Here is a 19,229-nt window from a genome sequence, read left to right as displayed (position 1 = left end):
AGACAATCTCATGTCATCTAATGCCTTGGTTTAATTCAGAGGTTAAGGATGCTATTAGAGTGAGAAGGAAAACCGAACGAACGCAAATGGCGACGTACTAATTTGCCTGCTGATTTGCTCACTTTTAAGGCATGTCGTAATCGTGCTAATCGTTTACTTCATCGGGCTAGATTTGAATTTTATTCTAGGGTCATCAATGAAAACTGTCATGATACTACACTGTTATTCAAGGTGACAAGTAATTTGCTTACTGGTCAGTCTGGTCATTGGTTTCCTGAGAACAACTATGATGATATCACTGCGAATGATTTTGGAAAACATTTTGTGAAGAAAATTAGAAATATTAAAAAAACTTTAAATGACCAGCAGTTTTCAAATAGAACTCCCCAATTTTCATCCTGTATTATGAATGTTCCGGTTAATCAATTGAGTGTGTTTTCACCCTTAACTGAATTGGATGTTAAAAAATGATTAAAAACTCTGCATTGAAAACTTAATTTCATGATCCAGCTCCCACAACTGTAGTAGCTAACTGTGCTGAGGTGCTGCTTCCAGTTATTACTGATATTATAAATAAGTTTTTAGAAACTAGTGTTTTTATTGATACATGGAAAAATGCAATTGTCACCCTAATTCATAAGTTAATCTTGATTTTATTCCAGAAAACGCTCGTCCGATTAGTAATTGACATTTTTGTCTAAATTGGTTGAAAGGGCTATTTTTAATCAGTTTCATGAGCATTTAACAGCCAATGGTTTATATTATCAATTTTAATCTGCATATCAGAAGCATTTTAGCACAGATACTGCATTGCTGCATATTCTTTTGAAGTTGAATCGTCAACATGTTGTTTTGTTGGTGTTGCTTGATTTAAGTGCTGCTTTTGACACGGTTAATCATGATATTTTGTTGGACTGGCTTGAATATAAATTTGAAGTCACTGGTGTGGCCTTAGATTAGTTTAAATCACATATGAGAGGCCATAGTCAGCATGTTTGTATTAATAACACTCGGTTTGATTTGACATGTGGGGTTCCACATGGGTCCTGTGTAGGACCGTTATTATTTTCATTATATGTTTCCAAACTTTTTGATGTTATTCATCCTCATCTTCTGGACGTGCACTGTCACGCTGATGATACACGATTGTATCTTTCCTTTAAGCCGGTAATTCACTTAACATGCAGCTGTTGCTGCTTTAGAAAGTTGTATATTGGATATTCCTGAATGGTTACATGTATGTCGTGATAGGTTGATGTTCAATACTGATAAAACTGAATTCTTGGTTTTAGGGACCAAAAGACAATTGGAAAAAGTTCATATTCCTCACATTTCACAGTTGGAATGTCTAATATCGACCTACGAAATTTGTTAGAAATTTAGGGGTTTTGTTTGATTGCAGATTAACAATGGATGAACAGATAAATAAGGTATGCTCCACTGGTTTTTGTTATCTGCATAATCTCAGGCGGATAAGTAAGCATCTGAGTAAACAGTCTCTTATTACCTTGACTCATGCTTTTATTACCAGTTGATTGGATTATTGTAACAGTTTGTATTGTGGGTTACCTAAAGCACAACTTGCCAAGCTTCAATGCATTCAAAATGCTGCAGCCATTGCCAGATTGGTTACACATAACAATAGATTTTGTCGTATTACTCCTTTATTAAAGGAATTACATTGGTTGCCAGTTGAATTTCGAATTCAGTTTAAAATATTACTGATTGTTTTTAAATGCATTTACTGTCTTGCACCGGTTTATTTAACTGATCTCGTTATTCTTAGGACACCATCTCGGTATAATTTAAGATCATCCAATCAACTGTTGTTGGAATGTCTGAGAGGCAAACTTTTGGCAACTTTGGGCAGTTGGTCATTTTTAGCTGCAGCACCACAGCAGTGGAATATGCTTCCTGCTAATGTTAGGGGTGCGGATTGTATGACGTCATTTAAAACTAAGCTCAAAACACATTTGTTTAGGCAAGCTTTTCTTTAAAGGTATGTTTATTTACGGTCTATTTGAGTTTGAGATGTTTTTGTCTTGGAGGTTTTTTGTGTATGGTGATATTTAGTTGTATAATTTTTAAAAATTTTATATGTCAGTTTTTAGTCACTTATTAATTGTGAACAGTGATGATTGTTAACTTTGATTTTAGTCGAGCAATTTCATCTTTGTAATGCACTTTTGAACACTTTTAGTGGAAAGGGCGCAATATAAGCGCATTATTATTATTATTATGTTAGTGACCTGGAGATGGAGGGACCAGCAGATAAAGTTTATGAACCACACACTGCAGAACCACCTTTGGAAATGTGCGTGTCCATGTACAATAAAAACAATTGACTTTGCATAATACAAAATATACGCGCTCAAATGAATAACACCAAAAAACCTCCTGTATGTAGGCCTACATTCTGTTAATCAGAAAAAGTTGTGTCTATTTGAATAATTAGATGAAATGACCGATTTAATTAAATGGAGCCATTTTTGGTGTCCGTGGAAGTGAAACACGTGAATGCATCGTGAACACAACGCAATGCGAAACATGCGTATAGAAATGGGCCTCTACTTTCTAAGGCGTCACGGTTTTCTAAGTAGCATTTTGGGCAGAGCGTTGGACTTGGAGCTACAGCCTGTGAAGTCTGGCCGGTAATATCGATATACAAGAAATAAATCTTAAGTTAAGGAAGGTGTACTGTCTCTCCGGTTGAATAACACAATCCAATTAGTCGGAGTTGGTTCTGTGGTTTGGGCAAGTCATTGATACTCGGTTAAAATGGGTGTTCATTTTGTGGCCCAGAGGGAGATGATTAGTGCTAAATAACAATGGAGAGGGGACTGGGTCAAAGCACGGTTAAAAAGTGGTTGAGAGGAGAGGTGGAAGGACACAGTTAAAATACAGTCGAAAGGGGGTGAAATAAGCTTTAACCGAAAACCGGATATTTTAACCGAGTGGATTTTACAGTGTCTGCTCCAAAGGCTGAAGCTAAGCCCACATTTCTGCTGTTACCAAGTCTGAAGAAACTACCAACTTTCTCAGGGGTAGCTGATGGGAAATGTGAAGATTGGATAGTTGATATGCGTTCTGCTATAGAAGCTCAACCTCTGTCTAAGGAGGAAAAGGTAAATTTTGTCTATCAACATTTGAGTGGCCCGGCCGTGAAGTATTTGGGGTACAGGGATCATCTGTACACCTTCAATGGGCTTTCTTTGATCGAAGGAAGAAAGAGGGCGAGAAGCTACGTGATTTTTCTCATAGTCTATTAGATCTGTTTGAGAGAGCAAAGCGCAAATCTCCTCATCTCATGGAAAACAAAGAACATCTCATGAACCACCAATTTGCTGAAGGGGTATCAGATAGCATCCTGAGAAAGCACTTAAAGATATGTATTAGAGAAGATCCGGATATAGCGAAGCAATTGTGTGGGCAGAAGAATCCTCTTTACGGGTTGAATCTCAATCCAAGGTTGTTGTAGAAGCTGCTCATGTCAAGCCTGACACTGTTGTAATGATGGAGATGTTGCAAAAACAGCAGCAGAAGATTGACGAATTAACAAAGGCAGTCAAAGAATTACAGGCCTCTAAGACGAGTCGTCCTCGGTCTAGGACAAATACACCAGAATGTTCCTTTTGTCATCAAGACAGACACACTGCTGACAAGTGTTATCAGCTCAAGCTAAAAAATGCTGAAGACATGATTGCAGAACTTAAGAAATCCTCTAAAGCCTCTAAAAGTAGTCAGGGAAACTAACGCCACTCGCCAGCCTGGATCCAGAGGATGGGAGGGATTTGGAAGACCCTAAACACTTCAGCTCAGCAAGAAAATCAATTTGTTGCTGCATGTCCGACTTTGAGTGTGAAATTTTCTGGCATAGAAACAACTTGTCTTATTGACACTGGTTCTATGGTATCAACCATTACTGAAGAATGATTCCACCACTTTTTCCAGCCCGCTGGAAACAGGTTGAAGAACAACAATCTCAGTCTTCAAATCACTACCTCCAATGGTTTGGATATTCCGTACATTGAGTATTTGCAACTTGATGTATTGCTCATGGGATAAAAGTTTTCTATAACTTAAAAGAGATAAAGTAAAATTTGGGCACCTGTTTTCATTGTACTGTATTGTGCTTTGGTTTTTAAATTGCAGGTACACAGAAAGCAACTCGAAGGCAATCCCTCAGTTCCTACAGAACTGGCCAAAGGAATTCATACTGCATTGCATGAAGAAGCTACCAAGTGCTGAAGATTGTCAAATTGAAAGGGCTGGCAGCAGCTTCAAGGTATGCAGTTTCACAGAGACCAATAAGGAGTATATTGTGGTGCTTGGAAACGATGAGACAACGCCTTCATGTCAGTGCTATGACTGGATGCACACCCATTGGCCATGCAAGTATTTGCTTGCCGCTGTTCTACACTACCCTGGCTGTAGCTGGACAGACCTTTTTTGTTTTTCAACAGTTTATGTCAAAAGTTTGAACTTTCATAAAACTCACTTTGCAAAGGAATATTTTAATCATTTAAAAAAATTTATCATTTTGATGAAGCGATCTAACCAAATGGGATAACTGGAAACCATCAGCTACGATGTCGTCAATGGAAGGAGAGGATGCAATTGGAGAGTCCCCTAAGTTTGTCCCCCCTGGGATTAAAAAATTAATATTCATTAGTTATGATGAGAGCACTATTTTCTTTTTTGTTTTGAGCATGTGCACACTTATATTCCCCAAATGACTTAAGAATTTCCCTGGTTCCCTCTATGTTCCCTACTAAATGATACCAGTTAGCCACGCATATGCACGTGCTACATGTACCTCATGTTCTTTTGATGCTTTCATCATTCCTTACTTTCATCGAAATTATGATTCTCTGCCAATTGGTTGGGATTTCCGCTCATGTTTGCTTTTCTGTGTTTTAGAAATGGTTGGAATGATGATGTATCGAGACCATGTAACAATTGAAAATAGCAAAATTTGATTTGGGGTCGTTTGTTGGCAAACTTCAAGAAGAGGACAGGGCAGTGCAGCAGTACCAGAACGCCTTATCCCATCTGGACCTTTCTTTAAATGCTGTTTGTCTACTGTCCATGAACGAACAGTTTGGACTTGCAGTATCCAATTTGGATTTCAAGAAGTGTGGAGAGTATTCAGTGCTATCAAAGTCAACGGTACTTCATCATTGTACGACCCATACATTTTGGCTAAAGCATTGGAAGCGGACATCAAATTGGGCTACTGCAATCTGAATCTAATCCCAGCTCAACAACAGGGCCCAGTCTCTGCCACTAAGGAAAGTGTGAAATAGACTTCTCTGTTCCGCCATATTCCACCTGCCTTGAAATGTGGATTTGATTTAAAGCCACACAATCAGCCTTGAAGGGGAAAGTAGTAAAACTTCGCAGGGGTGTTTGAAAGGATTGAAGTCAAACTTCCGCTCAGCAATTGCAGTCATACCTACAGATACATGTACGACATTTACAGCAGTCCCTACCAATCGTTTCAGTTATATGAAAGAATTCAACCATTCATAGAGGCCAGTAATGTTTTATATTTTCATCGTAACTTGTTTGAACTGCAGGTCAGCCTAGCATGAGTACTTGCTTTAAATGTTTTATGTTAAGCAGCTTGCTGTCTAATGATAATGTCTGTTCATTATGTTCACTCCTATGCCTTTGTGCATGTACTTACCAGTCTGAGTAACTTGGGCTCTTACAAATCCCCTTTTTTAACATTTGGACATGGTCAGGAGATAGTAGGGTCTGAGTGCCTTCCATAGCCTAGGCTTTGTCCAGTAGCTGTGATTACATTGAAACTTGAAACTATACATAGGAAGAGTTCCATATACGGACATGACAGACACCCGCAATTCTTCCCTTCGGTGACTTAATAGCCATCACAAAGCAAAAACATGTCCAAAAAGTTGAATTTAGGAGGGAAAAAAACCAAGTCGTTACTTGGAAAACACTGAAAGTTTTTCAGACCGGTACTATAGGGTTTTGTGCACAGAGTGACAAGTGGTGTCCTTTATACGGAACTCTTTCCCTGTACACCGGACATTATGCGCTCAGAATCAGTTGTCAGTACGCCTGTATTGACAAGGCATGCTTTTTGTGAATGGTCTGCTAGAGACTAGCACACAGTATGTGTTGTCTCCAGGACGTTACCTTTCAAATTGCTAATTGAATAAGATGGTGGCATCGTGCTCGATGACAAGACCGTTTCTCATTTAAAGGGTAAATTTGTTTTTTCTTCCCAAATGTGAGTAAACCTTAGCATCATAACTGGAATCTCTGATTCTCACTTGTTCCTAAGCCGGGCACATTATACAGTTTAAGGACCATTTTGGAGATGAATTTGGAGGAGTTTCATATGGGGTACAAGCTACATGTATTTTGACTTGTACCCAAGTCAAGTCGTACTCCTGTTAACTCGTACCCAAGTTAACTCGTACCCTATGAATTTCCACATTGAATCTGACCAAGGGAAGCATTTTTCCCGGCCACGAATGTCGAAAGAGGAGTGACAGCATTGTTCCCATATTCTCTTCTCTGTTGACTTGTATTGTTGGGAATATTAAATTAAGATAATGAATATGAAAAAATATAATTTGTCGAATTGTTACTGCCGTCGCCATGTTTTTCTCTTTTTATTAGAGGTGATCCTATGAAGTCTTGATGCCAATGGTCACACTGTACATCAGAGCGGTCTACGCGGAAGACATTGAGCGCTGCGGGAGAACGTTGTTGGAAAACAAACTTGAATTTAAGTTCAGCGTGCAGTATAAGCATAAAGAAAATGGAAACAAACACAACTGAAATTGCAGCTTTTGGCATGCAATAATTTGAGTGACTTCTTTTCTTCATGAATTGGTAAAATAATAGCCCTAGCACCTCCAGCCGTACAGTTCTATCACAAACTTTGTAGTACAATTTGCGATAGTACTGTACGACCGACCGGAGGCACACGGGCCGGTTAAATAAATGTATTAATAATGTGCTGTTTATGATTGTACAAGATTTGAATGACTTCTTTTTGCAATAAAATTTGACAGACAAATAAACGGAAGCAGTGTAATATTTTGGGGGGGGGCAGGCGTAGTATGCATCACCATTTTGGGGCTATTTGGGGGCTGGCCATCAACCTTCCCCCTTTGGTAGTCTCGGGAGAATCCACAATTTCTATTCGTGCTCTATGAAGCGCAACTGCAACCACGCCAGCACGAAAACCCAATCATAATGGCGCCACTTGAAAGAAAATTGTGGTCAAGTCTGCCACTTAACCATTGAAAGCAGCTTCAATGTCATTTCTTTTGGAAGTATGTCGAAAGATGTGAATGGTCAAAGGAACTTCATTCAGAATCCCTCTAGATTCTACAAAAACTCCAAGACCACTAGGCTTTTCACTCATCTTCGAGACTAGACACTGTCAAGTTAAGATACATCGAGTTCACTACTGCTTCAAGTCAAGACTTCATTCTCAAGATCATGGCTTCGCGATATCCTTGCACTGAGTGTGGGAAAGCAGTTCGAGCCTCTCATCAAGCCTTCAGTTGTGACCACTGTGGTGATTGGCAACATCGCGAGTGCAATTCTGGCTTTTTCGTCAGAAGAGTACCTCTGCGTGGTTGCCGACCCAAGCCTTCTGGAGGTTTGGATGTGCCGAGTATGCCGTGTGGATCAAGAGCCGCAACAGTCTCCACTTCTTCCCAAGCCGATGAGGTTTGACGTCAGATTTCACGGTTCCCCAGCTGTCCGAGGAAGAACCCCTGCCAGGTCCATCCATACCCGACGACCTACTGTGCCTTGGTAAACAAGACCCTGTCACCTTCAAGGTTGTTGCAGGTGGATCCCAGTGCAGCCAATCCATCCTCGTTGACAGCCATGGGTGCAGCTACAACAAGAAGAAGCCTGGGTTATCGTCATCATCTGTCACATGGTTGTGAAGTGTGCGGAGTCGGTCCACGAATTGTCATGTCTCTGTTCGCCAGGATGGTATGGACTTCTCCTTCGAGCTGCACTCCGTACATCTTCATCGTGCAGCTGCCCTGATCCATCCTACCTTTGTCGCACAGCCAACCGGGTGCTCGTGTTCATGGGGATTCTGCTTTCCGAGAAGGGCATAGGTCCAATGCAAGAACACCCCGAACCATTCACTGTTGTGAGCAGATCTGGCAACAGCGTCGTAGTCACGTCACCTGAAGGTGCCCAGTATTCGTGCAATACGAGTCATGTGCGAAAATTCATGCAGAACGCGAACGACACCAAACCGCCTGGAATGGAGACTACCAAGCAACTTCCAACTGTGGACAGTAGTGACATACTCAAGGATCATGCTCCACCTTCTCCAAAGGGCATGATAGATACCCCACCCGTTGCAAGTCCACCAGTTGTGAGTGAACAGTCCAATCCGCACACCAGCAGACCCAAGAGACAATGTGGCATGCCTCTTAAATACAAAGACTACATGTATGTGTTGGACTGAATGGACACTGAACTGTGAACTGAACTGCTTGAGTGCATTGACACTCGAAAGCCTATCTGGTGCATGTGTCATATCTAAAGTCACTCTTGGAACATTATTTTACTGTTTGCAAAATATTTACTATTGCTAGTTGCTGTGTTATCCCAGGCTTGTTAAGCTGCATGTTAAATTTTGCCCATAAACTTGACAGATAATCTTTGTGGATTTGCCAGTGTTTAATCTCAAATTGTGCATCATTAGAGGCAGATACTGTGCCTGATGCTCATGTATTAGATATACTCAGTCAAACAGTAGCGTACCACTGCTCGAAAGTACCACCGCTCTAAAAGGGGATGGATGGAGCTTTTAGTCTAAAAGTCAGGATTTCTACCATTTACCATATTTCTGTCAAAAACTTAACATCAAATGTCTATTTTCCCATTTTTCCCCTAACAGGTGTTGGCATCCTGGAGCAAGGAGACAAACAACTTGACTGCAGAAGATTGCCTTGCGATACGAGTGACAACAAAAACCACAAAAGTCGCACTATGAGGCCCAGTACAAGAAGTTCAGAGCCAAGGGCATCAGTATCCTTAAGACCCCACATGTCCTGAATGAGCTGGAAAAGGCCTTCATGCCAGGTAATTTGCAGTTCAGGTTGGAGGGAGGAAGAGATGTAATTCATCACACACCCGTTATGGTTGGGAAGTCCCATGTTCACTATGCGGAGGTTTCTTTTGAACCCCTGGATCTTAATCAAGAGGACCACCCAGAGTTGGAAACCCTTTTCCCCAACATGAAAGGCGTGGCTTGGCCTTACCCCCACGCCCTTGCTAAGACTCTGGAGGAGTTGGATGCTGAGATTACAGTGGGAATGGAAAAAAGCAGGTATTAATCCCGATGATGAGCATTATGTCCTGACAACCATCAAGGACGATGCTGGTGGAATGGGAGACATCTCCATAACAAAAAGTGCAAGGAATCGTCTGCTACCAGACAAAGCGTTTCGTGCTGCATTTGCAGTCATCAAGTGCGAGGTAGAGAAGGACGGAGAGAGAGAGTAACTGTTTATGAGCCTCATGCCCCAGACTTAACTTTCATTACTCAGCCACTTATTGGGGCAATAGGAGATGAAAACAACAGAGCATCTGCCTCAGTCCTACTGGATGGTATGGAGCACGATCTAGACATGTTGTGATCAAAGGAAATGGCTGTCAATGTAGGTGCAGTATGGAGGAGGCATAAACTGAAGATCTTCAATAGCATGATCGATGAAAAGCTGGACAGAGCCAATGGTCTACAGGTGTCTAATGTCTATTTTCCCGTTTTTCCCCTAACAGATGTTGGCATCCTGCAGCAAGGAGACAAACGACTTGACTGCAGAAGATTGCCTTGCGATACGAGTGACAACAAAAACCAAAAAAGTTGCACTATGAGGCCCAGTACAAGAAGTTCAGAGCCAAGGGCATCAGTATCCTTAAGCCCCCACATGTCCTGAATGAGCTGGAAAAGGCCTTCATGCCAGGTAATTTGCGGTTCAGGTTGGAGGGAGGAAGAGATGTAATTCATCACACACCTGTTAAGGTTGGGAAGTCCCATGTTCACTATGGGGAGGTTTCTTTTGAACCCCTGGATCTTAATCAAGAGGACCACCCAGAGTTGGAAACCCTTTTCCCCAACATGAAAGGCGTGGCTTGGCCTTACCCCCTTAGCCCTTGCCAAGACTCTGGAAGAGTTGGATGCTGAGATTACAGTGGGAATGGAAAAAAGCAGGTATTAATCCCGATGATGAGCATTATGTCCTGACAACCATCAAAAATGGAGCTGGTGGAATGGGAGACACCTCCATAACAAAAAGTGCAAGGGATCGTCTGCTACCAAAAAATATGTTGAATCTGTGTGTGCATCACAATGGCAAAATAAAACTTCAATAATTTACAAAATATGCAGGTGGCACAATGAAAGCAGAAGAGGACAGAAAGGCGGAGCCAATTGATGAAGGGGAAGTGCAGAAGGTAGTCCATGGACACGAGACAGGTGGTAAGTAAACCATTAATATATTACAGCAGAGGATTATGTGTAATGGTTTCCACCATAACATTTGACTGTAGACTGAAGTGTCTTTTCCAACATTACTTTTAGTCCGACTGAAAAGAATGCCAACAAAAACTAGATCTCCTTATACATGTAGTAAAACAAATATACTGTTTCATTTTAATTTAGATATCCACAGCAGCTATTGTTTCACTAACCAATGATGAATTGAAAGACTTGGAAAGACATGTTTGGGGGACCAGGTTATCTTGAGGCAGAAATGCTGTCAAGTCGCCCCTGACCAACAAAGTAAGATTCTTAACCATTCAAAACTTTTCTGTTTTTAGATCTTGTTGCATCACATGAATTGTAGTTCTGATTGACTGATTGCTTCATATTGAGGTCCAGTTGACAACCTGGTTGTGAGGAAGTAGAGAAGTGATGAATGAGAGTCTACAGAGAAACTAGAATTATGAAATAACAATGTTTTCGGTGGATTTGGTGGCCGGTATTTGAAGGCGTTGACAAAATCATGTTCATATTTATATTAAATATTAAAAATTTGACATGTTCCCACTGCGCACTATTACAACCAAATTTTTGGGTGGATTTGGTATTGGAAGCACCGCAAAATCAGGTGGTCCAGGAGAGAAGTAGATTGTTTAAGTTCCTCTCATTATCCAAACTGTTGCATACATCAGTCATTACCACAGGGAGAACTGTCCCAATTTTGGGGCATTGAATTCTCTCAACAGGACATTCATTCAGTGGTCACCATTCAAAGGCCATCATGGAAAAATGTCTCACTTTCCATGGATAGTACCAATGGCAGATCTCCAGGAGCACGTTGAAAACAATGAAGTGTACATTGAAACTATACTGTAAACAGTATGTGAAATATGATATTATGAGATCTGATTAATCACTGTACATTTTATCACACTCTCAGGGCAGGGGATGACTGACCAATTACGATTTCCAGAACAAAACGTTTGACAGGATCTATCACTCCAGCAGGTAGACATTGAGGATCGTTTGTACATCTAAGAATCTAATTCTCACACAGGAAGAAAACACACCTAACAAATTAATTCAACAGTGACAAAAATGTAAGGAAACATTAATATCGGATAATTCACATACTTCCCAAGTTAACATGCATGATAGCCAGTCAAAAACAAATCATTAATTTGGAAATGATCTTTTATAGTTTGCTTCAATTCAATTCTACATTCTGTTTTGGATACAGTAATTCTGATTTTCATGGTAAATTTCATGAAATGTCCATTTCACTGTTTTTCTCTTTTCAAGTGCAACTGCCTGGATCTGCTACAAGAGCCACATGCAGGAGTTGCCCAGTGAGTCTGAGGATGACACCTCCCAGGATGAATGTGGACCTCTGAATCACTGCTATTTCACCATGGACATTGCAGAGCAGTTGCTCCAAGGCTAAGCTCATGGCGCACAGAGCAGAAGGCAGCCTGAGATGCCACCAGTGCCACTCCACAACTTTGGCAGACTCCATATCCTGGTCAACATGGGTAACAAATTTCTGCAAATTTCAAATTTCTAACAAAGGTCTGCAAGCAGTGTGCCAGAGACAAAAAGAAAATGCCATCTGGATTCCCAGTTAAGACATACTTTGGTGGCACTGCCTGTCATGTGCATCTCTGTACAAGCTACTGCTTCCCAAGGTAATAACCTCTCGAACATTGTTGAAGAATTACTGAAATTTGCTGCTCCAACATGTATCATGTATATATCTTTACTGTATGCTATGATTAACCCTTTTTGTTTCTTTGTCTCACAGATACCATTCCCTTTCCAGAATCCCTCTGGTAGAGGAAACTGATGGCCACTGAAGACGAGGGGTTGATCGCTCCATCTTGCCAAACAACCACCAACTAACGACATCCCAGACAAAAAAAATCCAAAAAAAAGAAAGAAAAGAAAAAAGACAAAAAAACAACAGCCATCTGATTCAGTTCTGATTAATGGGGTTCATCTGTATTTCTTGGTGTGTGTTCAGGACCCTATTCCTTGGCCAGTTTTGCAAAGCAGCACACAGCTGCACAAGGGACGGGTGAGCTCAACACTTCCAGAAGACCCAAAGCTGACATGATTGGCACAGCAAGTAAATGACATCTGGGAGTGCATGCGGGACTTGAGATCTCATCCAAGTTTCCTCCCCTCATGTCGACCTGACGAACCAGCAAACCCTCCATCTTACCCTCCTGCTCCCGAAGTGATCACCCTAGTGGATCATCCCGCCATCCTGGCAGTATTAAAGCAGTCCAACCCCACTCAGCCCTGTCCTTCCCAAGGACCCCCATAATGCAACCATCGACAACTCTTTCTCCTGCGACAGTTTGCGAAGCAAGAGACAGTGCCACTTCTATACCAAATTATGCTCTGATTCTTGTTCGCAAACTGTTTACGGAGGAGGAAATGAAGGTGGGAAACTGTAAGGGGGTCAAGGGTAAACGCCGTTTGGATCCGTTTGGATTGGAGTAATGTATCCTCTCCATAAACACCGTCTGGAGTGAAGATGGAGATTAACTGTGGAAATGTATTGATAAAGATGTTATTCCCATTTAACTTTTTCATGTTTTTATTTGATTAACTCTTGTGCGGATGCAATCCTTCATTAATTTACAATATTGAAAAAAGTTTATTGAAAATGTCTGTTTTCTCCTGGAAGACTTGTTCAAGCTTATGTACTGGAAGCCGAGTTATTTCTTGAATTACCCATGTATGTGTTTGATCAGTTGTCTGTAACTTCTTGTTTGCCATTGGAGTTTTTGTTCAACCGGTTTTATTAAGTGAAGTGTACCCAAAACGTCAAATTTTGTTTGGTTTTGTTCTTAGTTTCTTTACTATTTGTGCAAACATATACTGTAGGTAGCATAATGTTTGCATTTTCCTGCTTTAATTGTTCATGGCCTTTTGTCTTTTTTCCGTTTAACCTAGTTATGCATGAATCGGTCTCATCAGCTCATTATACATATGCATATCTGTGTAGTGATGACAACAAAAATTATGAATTTTTTTTAAGTGTCCCAACTGAGTGTCGTTATCGCTTTTTTATTCATTCAGCACTATGGTGGACAATGTTCCCAATGCCCAGCCAAACGTGACGCCGGATGTACAGGCAGCTGCAAGGGAATACTTAGATCTCCGAAATCCATTTACTAACCGGTAAGTTCCCCATGATCATTCCAGAATTGTTTTTAATTATGACTCGAAAAGCAACTTAAAATTATGCTGTAATTCGTTTGCTCTCTACGTCCGGTATACAAATTACAGGTACAATAGCTCGATCATACATGTTCGTTATTTCTGATGAAGGGGCAAAGATTTTTTCGTCACGTGGTGCTGCAAGCACCGAGGCATTCTTTTCTGATTCTGCATTTTCTTTTTTTTTTCGCAGGAACGCCCCATGGTTTAACGCGGAGCTGGGTTTGAGGGACGACGATGAGGACAGGGACGACGATGACACCGATCCCCAGGAATGCCAATATGTTTGCGATCTCTGTTCCTTTCACGGAGATGTTGTCACCGCCCGATATCGTCCTGACTCGTAAGATATCCTTTTGAATTCCTTAACATAAAACTTAAGAGGTCATGTATACGGTTAGTATAATTCGGTCTCACTCTTTGAGAACATTGGAAAACTTACTAGTCAATGCTGCAACAGCAAAATTTAAAATTGTTCTCCATATTTGTTTTTGTTTTGCAGAACATAACTCGACTCAGCATACTGCAATGCCCCGCAGCCCCAACCTGATGGCCCCCACTAGCTGGATCCGAAAAATCATTAACTGTACCGTAATGATCTGTTTGTAAATGGTTTGGCTTCAACTACCAAATGCCAAGTTTTGTGAAATCACAGAGGTGATCTTGCATCTTTGGATCACAGATGACTCACTGCAAAAAGTTCCAGCATAGATGTCAGCACGAGCTCTTCAGCAAGGAATGATTTGTTGAGTCAGAAAGATCTCATCAAGAAAGCAAATCTGCTCAGCGTAGAAAAGAGTCAACTCAGAAGGAGGGTATCCTTGATGACATCCAAGATAGCATGGTAGTGAAAGAGGGTACAGTGCTCCCTCTTGACCAATATGAGGAGTTACAGCTCTGCATTAAGAAAAATGACAGTGCTTTGAAGAAGCTTTTGGGTGAAACTTCCCCAGGATTTCTTCTCTGGGAGCAGCAGAAGAAAAGTGCTACCAAAGGAAAAGGTATGAGATGGCATCCTGCCTTGATTCACTGGTGCATCGCATAACATCATAAGTCTACATCAGCATACAATCTCATCAGAGACAGCAGTTTTCTGCAGCTTCCCCATCCAAGTACCCTCAACCCATATTCCCATTCTGGGAATCCTCGCACTGGTATCAATGTAGACATGTTGACAAAAATAATTGGGGACATCACCGTGACATCTCTCCCAGATTTAATATCAACTCAATGTTTCTTTGGCACTTGACAAGAGGAAGGTGAAGATGGACCTTGTGTACAACACACGTTCTGGCAGAATTGCTGGATTCACGGATGTGGGAGACATTGTGAATGCAATCACTTGTTTTGAGAGGGAAATGTTAAGGTGAAGTCAACCCCCCTCTTGCAACACATATCCTTGTGTTAATGATACTTGGTATTGCATTCTATGCATTGTGTGGTGTTTCTACTTACATGTTGCTGGCCACTTCTGTATCTTATTTGTATAGTCTGTCAATTGAGTGTCGACTACAGCTTTCTCAGTGAGGAGCGAACTCTGCACTGGAGGATAAACCAAATTAGCTTTAAACGGCTGAGAATTGTATCAGCCAAAAAGCTTTCGTTTGAGGATTTTCAGGCCATTTTACCCAATATGACTTCTCTGAAAGAAAGAATCTCAAAAAGAAGTTGAGTTACGTAATTTCTATTTTATAGGTGGATTATGGTCCATTCGTTGGCAAAGCTGATACAGTTTTGTCACCATTAATATTTTGTTTTCATCTTATCTCATGAACTTGTAGAGCCAATGATTTTCCGCAATCACAGAAAACGAACGGAATTTGCGGAATCAACATGTAGGGTACTAGTCTACACTGCCCACATGAAATTTGTTATGTATAGGCCCACTTTTGTGTACACCCCCATATTTTAGTGGCACAGTCCTGTTGAGTGGACAGGGGGTGGGTCATGTTGGGGTGCTGGTCATTCTTGGCAGAGCTTGCAGCCTAGTATAACCAGCATTCACTTACGGCCTCCCTTCTGCCTTATTTCAACAGGTATGTGTACATTGTTTTATCATTATCATAGAACAAGGAACAGTGATAATGTACTTAATTTTAACTCACTTTGCTCTTCCCCTCGATTTCCTTTTTACCTTGTTGTAACTTTTGGTGGTAAAGAATTGTTCTCTTTTCTTTTTGTTCATAGAATCTTTTCCTAGTTTTTCTTTATTTTTTCGGTTACTTGGTACTTCCTTGTTATTGCCTTATAGTCCAGCTAGCTGCAATTTTTAAGGAAAGTTTAAGACAGATTTTTGTTTCCTCTGTGGCTAGAAGGTCTTGTAGATACATTCATTGGTGTTTGTTATGTGCACAGTGAGTGGTTTTGCAGTTACTTTATTTTATAGTTGCTTTACTTTTACCATGCCTTTTCTGTGTACGGTCAGTTGGGTCCTTGAGCCCTGGGGAACATTCCAAGAACAGGTGGTCATCTCATTAGTTTGCCCCAGGGTCTGTCCAGTGCCTTTCAGTATGTATAGAGTTCTATGGCTTAAGTTAGGAGTTCAGTGCTTGGTGTTTATGTTAAGCATGGCCAGACTAGTTTGTGTTTTAGTTTCTCTTTTGTTTTCAAGTTTCTCCTGTGCCATGGTAGCAGGTTACTCGTTTTTGGCCACAGAAGATTTTATTTGTGTTACTATAGAGCGAACATGATTCTTGGCAGAGCTTGCAGCCTAGTATAACCAGCATTCACTCACGGCCTCCCTTCTGCCTTATTTCAACAGTGTCAGTTACGAACCCCGTACTTTCTCGGCCCTCCACAAACACCTTGAAACAAAATCCATTTCTTGAAAAGGAACTTGCAAAATTCCCCTGTAAATGACTGTAAAATGAGCTTGGTATACTATAGCTGAGTGGGCCCTTGGAAGTATCCCATGAAGAGTGAAGGTTTCACTCACAAATATGCATTTCAAAGCCAAGATCTGTATTTTTGTCTGTTAGTGGGTATGCCCCCTCCACCATAGCTCCCTACGTTGTCAGGAATCGCTGCCACATTGTGTCTGCATTATTTACCTGATGTGACCAATCATTTCATTGCTAGTGATAAAATGAGTTTGCTATGAATTCAACGTAGGTTACTTGGGCAATGGCATATTACAAGACTTGGCACAGGTATCAGACTGAAGTCCTTGCTCTAGCTGCAAACAGTAGTGATGATGAGGACAACCAGGCCATCTTGAGAGCACCCCAAGCCCCCAGTGGAGATGAACACGAAGACAAAAGGGGAGTTTCTGGCTCTTGAGAACAAACTACTGGATGTCACTTACCGCTCCTCTTTGGTATGAATCTGAATGACAGTTTTTATAGTGATCATTTTTTTGTTCAACAATCCGATACTGTGCACTCTTTCATCCTTGACTCCGATTTGTTAATCCATAGCAAGTGTGGCCCCTGTAAATTTTCATTGTTCTGTATTATGTACTTATATATCCTAGAATTCCAAGATGAGAACGTTTATATGCAAAGAAGAGCAACAAAATATCCATGTACACGACAAGCCACATAGTGTTCATCTATTTGGCTTGTCATAAACACAGTTTACCTGCATGTGCTTCCTGCCCTCCACTTTTATGCATCAACTGTGCTTCAGCTTATACTGTACATGTATATTCCTAATCACCCAAAAGGGAGATCATAGTATATCATATCGTGCTTCTGTATCATGTATTCAAATTAGCCTTTGAGTTTAAAATTAAGCAGCATGGTAATTGCCCTAGTTACTCGGGTTTGTTCCTCAACTTCTTCTCTTTTAGATTGCCTATTGTAGACGAGTTGGTGGAAGTGACATGAGAGATATGGTTCGGAATGTGTTGAACAGGTCTGTAAATGTAACTACCTGTACATTCGTGTCTATTTTTGCTTTTCTGTAAAAGGTAAAATAAGTTGTGCAGGTTGTGTCAGGGGTTTGCGACCCAAGGACAAATCTGAGTCAGGTCCATTGCTCAACAGCAGGACTTAGCTTATGCGAACTGATACATATTTACAGTCACTTTTGGTACAACCTAGAAAGTGATGAAATCAATACACCCTAAGTTTTGAAAGACTTGTGCCATATATGTATCTTACTAACTTTCTTCATGCATTGAAACACATGGACCTGTCTCTAACTTTTGGAAACACTTGGTGGCAACAAACTGCCAGCAAACAAACCATTTTACAGCATAGCTAAGCCACGGTGCACATACCCACTGTGATAGAGACAATGAAAAAGGACTGATTTGTTTGTTGACACCAACTGTCTTCAAAGTTCAATTAATTGTTTCGCAGGATGATGACCCCTTCCCTTCAGATGGAGTTTAACATGAAGGGATTAAAAAGAGCAAGATGGCGTTTGGGCAAACTGCATTTTGTGCAGTAATTGAAGGTAAAGCAAAAGTTATTTGAAATCAAAATTAATAAACATGTACATGTATTGTTCAAGCACAGCTAAAAAAGCTACTAACAGATCAATCAATTGGCCTTGTTATTTTTTTTAGCAGTACTAAAGTTGTTTTGAGCAGTAACTATTAGTTGTTACTACTAGCATACATTCATCGGCAGTACGTGATGCACTGTACAATATTGGCCACTCAACGAAAGATTTTAGAGACACTTGGTAGCAGAAAAGTTCTTTTTCACTCTCAATCACATATAGTGATTTACCACTGTGCTGACCATCAGGGCGGTGGCTGGGTTTGTCAAGCACCAGAATATTCAAACATAAAATTCAGCAATAGTAAGGAAAAAGGAAGAACAGTGCAGTGGGGAAAATTTGCAAACTGCCTGGTGGAAGTTGCAGCAAAACGAAATAGAGTACTGCACACTTGGCTTGAAGGTAACGATATTGAATAATCGGCTCCCCGAAAATGTATGCCTGCGTGCGCTTTCAATTTTCGAACTGAACAATGCGTTGTATGACGAAACTAGGTATACTCTGTTGATTCCACTGGGCAACTCAATATGAGAATCCAGAAAGACTGATGAAAATCATGTTGACTTAATATTTCGTTCTTTATTCAGAACATCTTCAGGAGCATCTTTAGATGGCTTTTATTAGTCTTTTTTCATTCTGTCGAGTTATCTGAATATTATCAGTTGATCACCTACTGGTTTCCACTAGGCACGCACTAGGCAAATTATACACATGTACATGTACAACTGTAAAACACAGTAAAAATTGTCCCGAAGAAAGTACTGAAATAATGAAGTCGATGTGAACCGTGTTGCCAAAATGTCCCTGATGTTTTTCGTGTGTATGAGGTGATTTCAACATTAATATCAGGAGCCCCCATTTACTTATGTCTTGTGGTTAGTTTTATTACCCTTCCAGGGCCAACTGTGCCTTTACCGCAACCAGTGGTAAGCAGGGCTCAAAGAGGACCAGAACAAGGGCGGATCCAGCCCGTGGTTTTATTGCGATCGTAGGATCCAATAATTGCCCTTGCAGGATCAAGTACAGATATAAATGCAGACTTGGTATT

The 19,229-nt window shown here is 40.8% G+C and overlaps 3 long non-coding RNA genes and 1 pseudogene across 4 annotated transcripts; all 4 read left to right on the top strand.

Moving 5' to 3' along the window:
* The first annotated feature begins 8,472 nt into the window (after nt 1-8,472).
* LOC110990840 (uncharacterized) lies at nt 8,473-10,395 on the top strand (annotated as a pseudogene). Its single transcript, XR_015425981.1, has 2 exons — nt 8,473-9,102; nt 9,802-10,395. The product of XR_015425981.1 is annotated as an uncharacterized LOC110990840 (transcript).
* Nucleotides 10,396-11,333: 938 nt separating this feature from the next.
* On the top strand, nt 11,334-12,459 carry LOC110990860 (uncharacterized). Its single transcript, XR_015425797.1, has 3 exons — nt 11,334-11,512; nt 11,807-12,189; nt 12,306-12,459. It is a non-coding gene; the product is annotated as an uncharacterized LOC110990860 (long non-coding RNA).
* Nucleotides 12,460-12,973: 514 nt separating this feature from the next.
* LOC147798528 (uncharacterized) lies at nt 12,974-15,733 on the top strand. Its single transcript, XR_015425783.1, has 3 exons — nt 12,974-13,693; nt 13,926-14,075; nt 14,235-15,733. It is a non-coding gene; the product is annotated as an uncharacterized LOC147798528 (long non-coding RNA).
* Nucleotides 15,734-16,308: 575 nt separating this feature from the next.
* Nucleotides 16,309-18,127, top strand: LOC147798527 (uncharacterized). The gene is made up of 3 exons (XR_015425786.1): nt 16,309-17,048; nt 17,523-17,587; nt 18,037-18,127. It is a non-coding gene; the product is annotated as an uncharacterized LOC147798527 (long non-coding RNA).
* The last annotated feature ends 1,102 nt before the right edge of the window (nt 18,128-19,229 follow it).

Source organism: Acanthaster planci, linkage group LG07, assembly GCF_054643075.1.
Source record: "Acanthaster planci isolate LZ-2023a linkage group LG07, COTS_SCS, whole genome shotgun sequence".
Lineage (NCBI taxonomy): Eukaryota > Metazoa > Echinodermata > Asteroidea > Valvatida > Acanthasteridae > Acanthaster > Acanthaster planci.
The sequence above is the reverse complement of the archived record's forward strand: the minus strand, read 5'-3'. Positions and strand labels throughout refer to the sequence as shown.